The sequence below is a fragment of the Oryx dammah genome, unplaced genomic scaffold (genome assembly GCF_014754425.2).
Source record: "Oryx dammah isolate SB20612 unplaced genomic scaffold, SCBI_Odam_1.1 HiC_scaffold_11, whole genome shotgun sequence".
NCBI classification, from domain to species: Eukaryota; Metazoa; Chordata; class Mammalia; order Artiodactyla; family Bovidae; genus Oryx; species Oryx dammah.
Window position 1 is genome coordinate 17,633,134 of NW_024070195.1, and position 15,132 is coordinate 17,648,265.

The window sequence follows — 15,132 nt, forward strand, 5'->3', positions numbered from 1 at the left end:
TGTTCTTTTTCCCCCCTTTCAATTGTGTCCCATGTGTGGCCACAGGACTGGAAAAGGTCAGATATCATTCCAATCCCAAAGAAAGGCAATGCCAAAGAATGCTCAAACTACCGCACAATTGCCCTCATCTCACACGTTAGTAAAGTAATGCTCAAAACTCTCCAAGCCAGGCTTCAGCAATATGTGAACCATGAACTTCCAGATGTTCAAGCTGATTTTAGAAAAGGCAGAGGAACCAGAGATCAAATTGCCAACATCTGCTGGATCATGGAAAAAGCAAGAGAGTTCCAGAAAAACATCTATTTCTGCTTTATTGACTATACAAAAAACTTTGACTGTGTGGATCACAATAAACTGTGGAAAATTCAGAAAGAGATGTGAATACCAGAACACCTGACCTGCCTCTTGAGAAACCTATATGCAGGTCAGGAAGCCACAGTTAAAACTGGACATAGAACAACAGACTTGTTCCAAATAGGAAAAGGAGTACGTCAAGGCTGTATATTGTCACCCTGCTTATTTAACTTATATGCGGAGTACATCATGAAAAATGCTGGACTGGAAGAAGCACAAACTGGAATCAAGATTACCAGGAGAAATATCAATAACCTCAGATATGCAGATGCCACCACCCTTATGGCAGAAGGTGAAGAGGAACTAAAAAGCCTCTTGATGAAAGTGAAAGAGAAGAGTGAAAAAGTTGCCTTAAAGCTCAGCATTCAGAAAACGAAGATCATGGCAAATGGTCCCATTCATTGGAAATAGATGGGGAAACAATGGGAACAGTGTCAGACTTTTTTTTTGGGGGGGGGGGCTCCAGAATCACTGCAGATGGTGACTGCAGCCATGAAATTAAAAGATGTTTACTTCTTGGAAGAAAAGTTATGACCAACCTAGATAGCATATTCAAAAGCAAAGACATTACTTTGCCAACAAAGGTCCATCTAGTCCAGGCTATGGTTTTTCCAGTGGTCATGTATGGATGTAAGAGTTGAACTGTGAAGAAAGCTGAGTGCCAAAGAATTGATGCTTTTGAATTGTGGTGTTGGAGAAGACTCTTGAGAGTCCCTTGGACTGCAAGGAGATCCAAACAGTCCATTCTAAAGGAAATCAGCCCTGGGTGTTCTTTGGAAGGGATGAGGCTAAAGCTGAAACCTCAGTACTTTGGCCACCACATGCGAAGAGTTGACTCATTGGAAAAGACTCTGATGCTGGGAGGGATTGGGGGCAGGAGGAGAAGGGGACGACAGAGGATGAGGTGGCTGGATGCCATCACTGACTTGATGGACGTGAGTTTGAGTGAACTCTGGGAGTTGGTGATGGACAGGGAGGCCTGGCATGCTGCAATTCATGGGGTCGCAAGAGTCGGACATGACTGAGAGACTGAACTGAACTGAACTGAATCAATACAAATTCAGTATGCAAAGCATACAATACTTGTGGATCTGATTATTTCTGGCAGTCAGTGGCTAAAACTTCATATTGTAATATGTTTGTGATTGTCAGTATACAGACATTGTATTTACTCCAAGGAACGTAAGACAGAAAAGCAAGCAACTCTTCTAAGGTCAGTATGCACAAAATCAAAAATAGATATAAAACCTTATGCTTCCTGGTTTAATAGTTTAGCACTATCTTTAATTTTATTTTTATACATCTGCAGCATTTGGTATGATTCAGATTACTTGAAAAGATGGTGCAAAAGTGACTCTCTCCTTTTAAGTTCTGCTGAATATAGTTCTATATGGATAGCAGAAATTGTAAAATAAGATAAGGTGTTCTCTTAAGGAAACACTGTACATGCTACATATGGAGAGATTTAATAAAAATTAGTCCCAGAACTGAAAAACCAGTAGTGTCTATAACATCTTATGCTTTAATCCTGTTATCTTGAGTATTTTAATATAATTTATAAAAAAACTGTTATTCTCAATAAAAATGTAGAAAATAATGGATTTATGTAGTATGAAATAACACATTGAAATAAAACTGTCACCATACTTTCATTTCTCTATGATGTGCTCTAGTTTTCACTCACATATGGAACTCAAGTACTGTGGCTTTACAAATGGAGAATCAAAGAGCCTTTAATGGTGATTAATGCTAATTCTAAATATATACATTTTGATGAATGCAAAAATCTATTTAATAAAAAGATTTAAGATGTTTAAAAAGGGTCTTGTACAAAGCTAAAACAAGCTTTCTTCAAAAAATTGAATCTGTTTGTTTTTAAAAAATGACATCATCCAAGATGTGTTTTTAATCAATTATCATTGTAGATAATTCTGAGGGCAACATGGTTGGAAAAACAATGGTGTGATTAACTAGGCATTGACCTGGTGTCATGGCGCTGGTCCAGGGAGAGCTTATTAGTTTGCACTAGCAGTAAATATGAAACCCAGGACATTGTAAATCACAACTGTAGGATTAATCTGAAAGTGAATCAGATACCCGGGTAAAACTCAGACATTCCCAGTTAGTTCAAAAACAGCTACAGGAGGTCAGTGGAGAGAAAATAACAGTTTTCATACACAGGCCTCTTCTTAATTTTTTCCATTTTGTCTATAATTTTCAATTCAAAAAATTCATCCTTATACTTAATAACGTTCCTTAATAAAATAAATAAAAAACAGGGACACTTAGACTTTCTGGTGATGATGGTCAGGGCAAAATCTTTTTTTGAGGGGTGGCGGTAATCCTGTATTTTGTCTCTCAAAGTGTTTTGTCCAGTAGTATGTTCAAAACTTAGCGAATCAGCACAGCTTAAGGCCATAATTTCAGCACCATAAACTCATTTTGTTTAGTTTGTTCGTCTCATCACAGAAGTTCTCACTCTTAGAAAAACATTCTGACCCTTCTTCCTTGTGACAGGCAATTAATTGGCTGGGCCACATTAAACAGTGATAGAAAATTTATTGGAAGAATGCTGAACCTTGTTTTCATCCGTCCCTAATTTGCATACATATGCTTAATCAGGATGTTAAAAAGAGCCTTGAGTGATGATATTCTGAAATGTATATACCACTGAAACAATTTTATTGTTGCTGTTTTACCATAAGGTCAAATAATTACCTTGCACATATTTTCCGTCTTCTCATTTCCCTCTGAAATTTCTTTTTAAGAGCAAACTCAATAAACCCAGTTGTGTATGGTGCTGCGTGTGTACTCAGTTGATCAGTCATATCCGACTCTTTGTAACCCCATCCATGGACTGTAGCCCACCAAGCGCCCCTGTCCATGGGATTTTCCAAGCAAGGGGTTGCCATGTCCTGCCCCCGAGGATCTTCCTGACCTCTTCAACCCATGTCTCTTGCCTCTCCTTCATTGGCAGTGGATTCTTTACCACTGAGCCACCTGGGAAGCCCTAACTGTGTATGGAAACACAGCCAAGTCAGTGGACTGCATTAGTAATGTAAGCTAATCAGAAACAAACATGTGCTTCATACTCCTTTGGGGTTTCTACATGGGTATTCTTCCATTTATATATATTTATTTTTCAACCAGACATACTGAGTGTATGTAAAAAATATATTTCCCTACTGTTGTCTGCTTATAAGCCAGCTGCTGTTGTTGCTTTGATAGGTTCCATTAAGACCTACTTGTTCTTTCCCAGAGGCACTGAAAATGTTCACTGTGGTATGAGTCATCCTTATGGCTGCTTTCTGTCAGAGGATGAATCAGTGTAGGATGCCTAATTCCAGAAGAGTCTAGGAGAGCAGAAGAGACAGCTTGTGTCTATCCTCTTAAAGCTCACTCCATTCCAGAAACGTACACACAAAAAATAGCCCTTTCAATCTAGACCAAAGACTTATTTAACACTTTGATTGTCTCAGATCTACTATAGCAGCAAAGCATGAATAGAGTGGCAGACATAAAATTATATTGCACGTGTGATTATTATCCTGGGATGATAATACACCCTTTTTTCAACCTGTTTAAGAGAGAGCTAAATTAACCTAGTAAATTAAAAGATGATATGAAAGGACCTTAAAAGAATCTATTTTTATGATTATAGAAAATAAAAAAATATATAGGGGAGGTGAAATTTTTATGCCATTCAATTTTATTAGCATATAGCAGGCCAATTATATAAAATTAAATTTCAAGCCTGATTGATTTTTTAAATATTCATTTTAAGCACTGCTTTTGGTGTTTATTATATTATACAGGAAATAAAAAAAAATGTCTGCTGCCTTCAGGAATTAAATGAAACCTATACTGTCAATAGCCTAGATAGGGCTTTTGATAAAGTATTATGACATTTCTATATTATGTAGCACCATAAAATGCTAAACATACACAGAGCACAGCACTATAAGTTTCAAAAAGCACATGCTGGAAACTAGAGTGTTTGGCATTTATAGCTGGCTAGCATGGGAAGATAATGAGAAGTTTGATACCTTGGAAATCATAACTATGAAATATAATATAACAATAGTTTCCCATCAAGATTGATCATATATCATACAATATTGGAGGATAAATCAAGTCTGCAATACAATCTGCTTTTCATTTCAAGTGGAGGGTGATGTGAGCCATAATTTACCCAGGTAGTACTTATGTGGGAAATAATGACAAATGTAGAGCAACGCATGGAAAAAAAAAAATAGGAAAAATGTGAAAGATTTGATGTCCTTTGGCTCCCAATTTTTTCCTCCTACTTTTCTTAACCTTCTCCTTCAGTGGAAAATCTTTTGTTAATATGGATTTGTGATGAAATATAAATATTTCTTTAAAAATATAAGGGGACATAACACAATGACTGGGTAGTATTACCCAATAATTGTTGATTGATATTAAATAAAATAAATCATTTACATGATAGATCACTATGGGTATCTAGGTCTCCAGGAAAATCTCAATTTAAATAATTATTAAAATCACTTTCCATGTTAAGATGTGCAATGACTCCTCTTATATAACAAATATTTCTTTATCAAAAAATTCATTTATGTCATATGCAAATGGAGTTGAGGTGGCATAGGACCAGCATGTCTGGATTTTGAAAAGAGCTAAATGACTGATACTCTGCTTTGATTTTTCTTTTCAGCATTTAATGAACTATCATGAGACAGTAGGAAGACAGAAGGTATTGTTAGTGAACAATAAAATAATTCTTTGTGTTCTAACAAAATAGTGGAATCCTATGGCTTTTTCTTATTGTCTACATAGGCTTTGTAGATAGTTGTCACTCAAGTTCTCCATCTTGTACCTACTGCTAAATGAAAATATGTCTAGTAAAGAGAGGGTCAGTGGGAGTTTGTGGTGTGGATCTGAGTTTTAGCTCCATCTCTGCTCTTACTTCCTTTTTTAAAATATAATATGAAAATATCCTTCTGCTTTTGACTTCGGTCTTAAAATCTAAAGACACTGTATAAACAATGGAGCCATTTTTCTTTTTTTTTCCTACATAGACTAAAATTTACATTACCATTACATTCATCTTCCTGAAAACCAGGAAAAAAAAAATCAGTTTCAACCAATAGTCAAGAGACAGACAGGTCTACCTTTTTCATATCTGATGACAGTGGAATCATTTTAACACTTTAACTCTGTGTATCAGTTTTATGATTCATTTGTACTTATATGCTGTGCTAAGTCACTTCAGTCATGTCTAACTCTGTGACGCTATGGACCATAGCCCACCAGGTTGCTCTGCCATGGGATTCTCCAGGAAAGAACACTGGTGTGAGTTGCCATCTCTTGCATTGGCAGACAGGTTCTTTACAACTAGCACCACCTGGGAAGCCATATAGATACGGTCATAATGGTAGCAAGACATACTCTTTCCTTTCAATTATCAATGGTAACATGAGAAAAAAAACAAAAATGAAGTTAATATAAATTTTCTCGAACATTTTAGTTAGGTGTTAAAATGTTTACTTTTGCAAATTTGTATTTTTTTATTAAATTCTGGGGAAATACATTGTTTTAATTGATTTGGGTTCCTAGATAACTTTCACAGGTAGCACAGAAGGTAACATAAATTCCTGCATAAAGTTCTCAAGTAAGAAAATGAACTTAAGATTAACAAGGGGTAAGGGTAGTGGAGAGGGATAGATTGGGAGTTTAGGACTGACATATACACACTACTCTCTTTAAAACAGATACTACTATATAGCATAGGGAACTCTACTCAACATTCTGTAATAACCTAAATGGGAGGCAATTTTGAAAAAGAATAGTTACATGTATATGACTAAATGACTTTGCTGTACACCTGAAGCTAACACAACATTGTTAATCAACTATGTTCTGATATAAAATAAAAATGCTTTAAAAAATATATTTTTAAGCACATAGACCATCTTCTTAGTGTTCTTTTCAAATTTTTAAACTTAATTCCTCTTATTTTTCCTTAGGGATTGTTTTCTAAAGAGGTAAAGAAAAAAATAAAAACAGTGTCAAGATGGTTATTTTGAATATTGTATTTTCATTTTATTATCATCATTTCCCCCTTTAGTCAAGTAAACTTAACTTCTTTTACATTCTTTTTGCCTCCTTTGCCAATTATGTAATCATTTCAGATGTTCTAGCCGAGCGTCTTTGTACATATTCAAAACCATTTACTTCATCTTATTCACTTTAAAAAAAAATTCAATGCAATTAAAAAGCTGTATGGTATACATGTTATACCAAAATTAAATGTTCTAGGAAAGTTATTATATAGCAAAATTCATGGAGAAGGTTTAGGTTAAATAGACTAACACTTCAACGGCAGGGCTTAACTTAGATTTACTTATTTATGCACTAATAAACAACCTGATTTATATCAGAAACAAATTGTCAGAGCTTAAAGAAATAAACAAAAAAAAAAAGAGAGAAAAAAAATAGTTGAGAGAGAGAAAGACAAAGTAAAGCAAATATAAGGGCCGCACTTAAATAAACTCCTGCTGCTGGCTGCTAAGTCGCTTCAGTCCTGTCCGACTCTGTGCGACCCCATAGACGGCAGCCAGGCTCCCCCATCCCTGGGATTCTCCAGGCAAGAACACTGGAGTGGGTTGCCATTTCCTTCTCCAATGCATGAAAGTGAAAAATGAAAGTGAAGTCACTCAGTTGTGTCCGACTCTTTAGAACCCCATGGACTGCAGCCTACCAGGCTCCTCCATCCATGGGATTTTTCCATTCAAGAGTACTGGAGTGGGTTGCCATTGCCTCCTCCTAAACTCCTAGACATATAGAACTAAAGAGCCTCTTGATGAAAGTGAAAGAGGAGAGTGAAAACGTTGGCTTAAAACTCAACCTTCAGAAAACTAAGATATGCCATCCAGTCCCATCACTTCACTGAAAATAGATGGGGAAACAATGGAAACAGTGACAGACTTTATTTTGGGGGGGCCCCAAAATCACTGCAGATGGTGACTGCACCCATGAAATTAAAAGATGCTTGCTCCTTGGAAGAAAAGCTATGATCAACCTAGACAGCATAATAAAAAGCAGGGATATTACTTTGCCAACAGAGGTCCATCTAAGGCTATGGTTTTTCCAGTAGTCATGTATGGATGTGAGAGGTGGACTCTAAAGAAAGCTGAGTGCTGAAAAATTGATGCTTTTGAACTGTGATGTTGGAGAAGACTCTTGGGAGTCCCTTGGACTTCAAGGAGATCCAACCAGTCCATCTTAAAGGAGATCAGTCCTGAATATTCATTGGAAGGACTGATGCTAAATCTGAAACTCTAATACTTTGGCCACCTGATACAAAGAACTGACACATTAGTAAAGACCCTGATGCTGGGAAAGATTGAAGGCTGGAGGAGAAGGATACGACAAGGATGAGATGTTTAGATGGCATCACCAACTCGATGGAAATGAGTTTGTGTAGGCTCTGAGAGTTGGTGATAGATAGGGAAGCTTGGTGTGCTGCAGTCCATGGAGTCGCAAAGAGTCGGACACGACTGAGCGACTAAACTAAAGTGAACTGGAGACATATAGAAGTGTAAATATATGTAATAGATATACTGTAGTTAAAAAAGTAGGCCAAAAATTTTGCCTCAAAGCTTTTAGCAGCTTAAGTAAAAAGGGAACTAGTATCAATTATAAGAATCACAGTGTTCCAAGATTTCAGAATGAAAATGAAATATAAAACAGTAATTGAGGAAAAAATAATACAAAAGTAGAAATCTGAGGTTTTTCTCTCATCACTTCTCATAAAGTATTGAATACTGTAATAGAAATATGCCTATGGTAAGTATAGTGGTAATTTTATTGGACTGTTTCTGATGGTGCTTCTTAATACAGACAACTGATATAAAGTTATGGACAATTAAGTGAAAATCAATAAAAATATCAAATATTGTGGCTGAATGCCCAGCTCTTTAGTTTGATACAAGTGTGTTAGTCGCTCAGTCGTGTCCAACTCTTTGCAACCAAATGGACTATGGCCCATGAGGTTCCTCTGTCCATGGAATTTTCCAGGCAAGAATACTGGAGTGGGTTGCTATTTCCTTCTGCAGGGGATCTTACCTGACCCAGAAATCGAACCTGGGTCTCCTGCCTTGCAGACAGACTCTTTACCATCTGAGCCACTAGGGAAAATAGTTAAAATATATAAAAGAATCAATGTTTAGCTTGCTCATCAAACCTATTTCTGTTGTTTAGTTGGTCAGTCATGTCTCCTTTGTAACCCCGTGGACTATAGCCTACCAGGCTCCTCTGTGCATGGGATTTCCCAGGCAAGAATACTGGAGTGGGTTGCCATTTCCTTTCTCCAGGGGATCTATGTGACCCAGGAATTGAGCCCTCATGTCCTGCACTGCAGACGATTCTTTACCACAGAACGACCAGGGAATCTCTCAGTCTATATCTAGAAACAATTAGCTATCACTCATGTTTCGAAAAGGATTAAATAACAAAGACTTAAACACTGTCACCTGCCTGAAAAAACATGTAGTGTTGCTATTGGGCACTGCAGATTAAATGCTGAATCATATTCCTCAAAACTCTATTAACAAAGATAGAGTCTTCTCCTGCCTCTTATCAGATCTATAATCAGACCTAATCTTAAGAAAAGGTGAAAATCTTAAGAAAAGGTGAAAGTGAAAGTCATTCTGTTGTGTCCTACTCTTTGTAATCCCACAGACTATACAGTCCATGGACTTTTCCAGGCAAAAATACTGGAGTGGGTAGCCATTTCCTTCTCTAGGGGATCTTCCCAACTCAGAGATCGAACTCAGGTCTCCAGCATTGCAGGTGGATTCTTTACCAGCTGAGCCATCAGGGAAGCCTTAAGAAAAGGAATGGAGAAGAAATAAATCATCAGCCCAAAGGAATAACCGAAATCCCTCTTTTCAAATTAGGGACTATCAAACTTAAAAACATGTAGTTCTACTGTACTTGTTTGGAAATTCTCTCTGGGGTCAGCCACAGATTTCTTTAGAGAGATAAACTCAAATTCCAGTAGAATCAGTACCACCGATGTTAACAAAAGGTAGACACAGATGCTAATATTCACGGCAAGATGTGTTTCAATAGAAATAGCTGTTTTAATATATTTGAGCTCCGAGCACCAATCACAATTAATAACCTGAAAGTGATTTGAAACACACACAATGGTCTATAAATACAGCTTTGATTTGTTTGGCCCGACTCCAAATTAAAAATGAAATACTACTACTCATTTGCCAAACACTTCAAGTATTTGGTCAGATTCATTCTGAGAGAATCTGGAAGATGTTCCATTACTTTAAATGTTGCCTTTTTAGAAGAAAGCGTAGGCTTGCTCCCCACCCCCATGCCCCAAGAGAGATATAGTATAGAATAGAATTCTCTTGGAAAAAATTTCCACGTCTGTATTCTCAAAGAAATGTAATGTCTTATTTGCCCCCTCAGCTCCATTCCAGGGCCACACAGCAGTTTTGTTCTATTGCTTATTTTATTCCCTCCTCCTGTAACCTCTCATTCTCACAGCACTGAAAGAGTTTAAACAAAAATGACTTTGTTTGGTTCTGCAGAATTAACACGACACTCGGGCTTATTTCTAATTGACTGCAGATGTTCTTTAAGCAGAGAAAAGCCTCAGCCTTGCGTGCATAATTCTTTCACGGCCCTAATGGAGAGAAGTGAGTCCAAAATTAGGAACTTTTTAAAGTCAAATCTGGCTATCTGTTGCATAGACTTTGTTTTTTGGTGTTGCTTTGTTTTGTTTTCAATTTTCCAAGGGCACCCAGACAGAAGATCTTTCAAGATCTTTACAGGGAGGGCCACTATGTTTCTAAGAAACTTACAAAAGAAAGAAATCCAAACCAATCATTGCGGCAGTGCATTTATGTCTCCCCTCTGCTCTGAGGTTGTCTTAATAATAAGACACTGTCCTTGAGAATTCTTGCTGCTCAGAAACAGGACTTTTAAAAAACTCACCAAAAAATGTTGATCTCTGTGCAGCAGAGTGGCAAGTTTTGAAGAGAATGAGGTCAACCAAGGGTTCTGTTTTGACTGTCTCCAGTCTGAGTTGCTGACATGGATAAACTTGTGAAAACCAGCTGAAGAAAGGGACGCTCTGTGTTCTTTCGACTCCTGGCTTCAACAATTTGCCACACAATATGTTACAACCTCATTGTTTCTTCCAGATCCAAGGCCATGTGTTTATGTGTCCAAACAACAGGTTTTGAGGCTGCTTATGTTGCTTTTAAAAATATCACTTTAAATATTGAGAACCTCAGAACCAGACTGTTAGTGTACCATGTCTCTGCTCCAGAGACCTGACCATGGGGCCCACTAGGGAAAAAATGGGTGGCCCAAAGAAATTCATGTTTTAGGCAGAGGAGGTGTGTGTCCTATTTTCTTTTTCATAAACATTTCAGGATAGATAAGCAAACTTTCAGAATGTGTGATTATATCTAATGTGAAAATACATAATCCCTCAAAATTATACGTTAATAATTGAGAACAAAATGTTTGAGTGTAGTTGTTATGTCACTAAGTTGTGTCTGACTCTTTGCGACTCCATGGACTGCAGCATGCCAGGCTTCCCTACCCATCACCATCTCCCAGAATTTGCTCAAATTCATGTACATTGAGTCGGTGATGCCCTCCAACCATCTCATCTTATTTCCTCCTTCTTATCCTCCTCTCAATCTTTCCTATCTTCAGAGTTTGATGATAGAGTTCTGTTCAGTTCAGTGGCTCAGTCGTGTCCACCTTGTGACTCAATGGACTGCAACATGCCAGGCTTCCCTGTCCATAACCAACTCCCAGAGTTTGCTCAAACTCATGTCCATCGAATCAGTGATGCCATCCAGTCATCTCATCCTCTCTTGTCGCCTTCTCCTCCAGCCTTCAATCTTTCCCACCATCAGGGTCTTTTCCAATGAGTCAGTTCTTCACATCAGGTGGCCAAAGTACTGGAGCTTCAGCTTCAGCATCAGTCTTTCCAATGAATATTCAAGACTGATTTCCTTTAGGACTGACTGGTTGGATCTCCTTACTGTCCAAGGGACTCTCAAGAGTCTTCTCCAACATGCACTTCAAAAGCATCAGTCTTCAACGTTAGGCCTTCTTTAAGGCAGTGGCAACCCACTCCAGTACTCTTGCCTGGAAAATCCCAAGGGCAGAAGAGCCTGGTAGGCTGCAGTCCATGGGGTAACGAAGAGTCAGATATGACTGAGTGACTTCACTTTCCCTTTTCACTTTCATACATTTGAAAAGGAAATGGCAACCCACTCCAGTGTTCTTGCCTGGAGAATCCCAGGGACGGCGGAGCCTGGTGAGCTGCCGTCTATGGGGTCACACAGAGTCGGACACGACTGAAGCGACTTGGCAGCAGCAGCAGCAAGCCTTCTTTATGGTCCAACTCTCACTTCCATACATAACTCCTGGAAAAACCATAGCCTTGAGTAGACAGACCTTATTGGCAAAGCTGCTTTTTAATATGCTGTCTAGGTTTGTTATAGCTTTTCTTCCAAGGAGTAAGCATCTTTTAATTTCATGGCTGCAGTCACCATCTGCAGTGATTTTGGAGCCCCCCGAAATAAAGTCTGCCACTGTTTCCACTATTTCTCCTATTTGCCACGAAGTGATAGGACCAGATGCCATGACCTCAGTTTTCTGAATGTTGAGTTTTAAGCCAACCTTTTCACTCTCCTCTTTCAAGAGGCTCTTTAGTTCTTCTTTGCTTTCTGCCATAAGGGTGGTGTCATGTTCATATCTGAAATTATTGATATTTCTCCCTGCCGGGAGAAATCTTGATTCCAGCTTGTGCTTCATAGAACCTGGCATTTCGCATGATGTACTCTGCATATAAGTTAAATAAAGCAAGGTGACAATATACAGCCTTGATGTATTCCTTTTCTGATTTGGAATCAGTCTGTTGTTCCATGTCCGGTTCTAACTGTTGCGTCTTGATCTGCATATAGATTTCTCAGGAAGCAGGTCGGGTGGTCTCGTATTCCCATCTCTTGTAGAATTTCCCACAGTTTAGTCAAATGTTTTGGTGTAATCAATGAAGCAGAAGTAGATGTTTTTCTGGAACTCTCTTGCTTTTGCAATGATCTAACGGATGTTGGCAATTTGATCTCTGGTTCCTCTGCCTTTTCTAAATCCAGCTTGAACATCTGGAAGTTCATAGTTCACATACTGTTGAAGCCTGGCTTGGAGAATAGAGGGAGAGGATAATGATGTTAATGAACATAGAGGTCAGCTCTGGGTTTATGTTTTATTTTTTAAACATTTATTTGGCTGCGCCAGGTCTTAGCTATGGCATACGAGATTTAGGTGCATGATCGGGAATTGAACCCAGACCCCAAGCACTGGAAGCATGGAGTATGAGCCACTGGACAACCAGAGCAGTCCTCAATCCCTGCTTTAGGTTTAGAGTCAGATAGATATTCTTATAAAGAAGGGGATTCCTGAATTCACCAGCATCTTCAGCTCCTCCCCCAACCTGTTGACACAAGAATATCTACCCTGGAGTCTTTCTGCTGCCTTGCAGTCACTGGGTTCTCATTGATTTCAATACTATGCTTGCATTTTGCAAAAGTTCACCTGCAATTATAGCATGAACATTAGGTTTTAGTGACCTAGAAAACATGGTTTTGCCATGGATTTTGCCTCCATGGAATTATTTTCAAGGATTCAGTTATACAGTACTTCAGATCTTAATTTAGGTAGAGGAAGCATCCTCTGGCATATGGTTTAAAATAAGACTTCTCAGCAAGGGCTGGGAGGCATAGGTGACTGACATAGCCAGTGTTTAGGCCGAGCTGCCACAGTGCTATTGGCAGCACTGGTGGGGCTTCAGGAGACAGCGCTAAAGGGAAGATGAGCAAGATTGGAACAAGGAGAAGAAAGGCATTGAGCAAGGTGGTAATTCAGAGATTACTGCCCACTTTGACCAAGGAGCAACTTCAGGAACATCTTCAGCCTATGCCTGAGCATGATTATTTTGAGTTTTTTTCTGATGATATTAGTATGTATCCTCATGTGTATGCATACATCAACTTTTAAAGCCAAGAGGACATTAGTTTGTTCAGGGATCATTTTGATGGTTATGATGGTTATTCCTTGACAATAAAGGTCAGGAATATCCTGCCATCATAGAATTTGCACCTTTTCAAAAAGCTGCAAAGTGAAGACTAAGAAAAGAGATACGAAAATTGGGACTATTGATGATGATCCAGAATATAGAAAAAGTTTAGAGAGCTATGCTGCAGATAATGAGAAAATGACATCTATTCCAGAGACAATGCTAGAGGAAATAGAAGCAAAAAATAGAGAGCTAACAGCTAAAAAGGCATCTCCACTTTTGAGCTTCCTGAAAAACAAGCAGAAGATAAGAGAAGAAAGGAGCTGGTGAGAAATAGAAGGAAAAAGACAATGAGGAGAGAGGAAGAAGTAGAAAGAAGAAGAGAAAAAAAAACAGAAAGATATAGAAAAGCTAAAGAAGATAGACAGAGTTCCAGAAAGGAACAAATGAAAGGATGAACCAAAGATTAAGCTGCTCAAGAAGCCAGAAAAAGGAGATGAAAATACATTGGACAAAAAAGCTCAAGAAATTGGACAAAGAGAATCTGAGTGATGAAAGAGCCAGTGGGCAAAGTTGTACACTGCCCAGGAGTTCTGAGAGTGAATTTAAAGATGAAAAGCCTAAGAGACCTGAAGATGAGAGTGGCAGAGAATACAGGGAGAGGGAGAGAGATTATGAATGAGACCAAGAGCTCATCCTGTGGGAGAGAGAGAGGCTGAAGCTGCAGGAAGAAGAGATCCACAGGCAGAAGGAGCGCTATGAGAAGGAGAAGGCTTGCAAGAGAAAGGAAAAAGAAATGAAGAAAGAGAAAGAAGCACTGGGGATAAAGGAAAGAAGCCTGACGGCAACTCAGAAAAAAAAAAAAAAAAACTGACAAGAAAGAAATGGTTAAGAGATATTGCATAAGAAACAAGGATCGCCCAGCGATGTAGCTTTACCAGCCAGGAGCTAGAAGCCGAAATCGACCCTGTCCCTTTGAGACCAGCACCAGGACTGGAGATTCGGTCATAGAAATAAAGCAGGAAAGTGGTACTAACCATAGAAAAGAAGGAAGCGAGGAGTGATAAGTCCAAATGGCCTTAGGTGTCCTGACTGGCTAGGCAGCCAAAGAGCATGGAATTAAGCAATCCTGAAGTGCCTTCGGGGCAAAGGAATAGAGAGAGAGAGAGAGAGAAAAGGGGTTGCTGTGCTGGTGGGGTACACTGCAGAGGAGTATGTTTTGTGTCAAAGCAGGAACCCAATTGCAGGTTCAGATTGGAAGTACAATTTTCATGTTTTTATGCAGTTTCTACAAATTAAATTTAAAATGTCAGATAAAGCTGATGGGGAGAGGACATGCATCACAGTTTGCAGGCAAGAAATGTCAGAGAGGACTTATTTAAATATGACATGAGAAGACATGAGAACTGGCTTTAAAATCGAAAGGTTTTGTTAATCCTTGATTGAATTTTCTTAAATTTCAATGGAGCAGAGTCACTGTGAAGTCTCGTTCAGATCTGGTTATAGTCATTGTTGGTGATAACTGTTGACTTTGTGTAGTGTAGAAGCAAGAAGCATGTAATTGTAATACAAGTACAACGAAGGATATAACACATTTTCATTTATGCAGAAATTTAAACAGTCATGTCATGTCAATATCTTATGTCCTAAAGTTTTAGGATTAGTTTAGGAAC

At 38.5% G+C, this 15,132-nt stretch overlaps 1 pseudogene; it reads left to right on the forward strand.

Annotated features, from left to right (window-relative positions):
* LOC120870258 overlaps window positions 1-14,523 on the forward strand; it is a 66,300-nt pseudogene extending 51,777 nt beyond the window's left edge.
* Window positions 14,524-15,132: the final 609 nt, after the last annotated feature.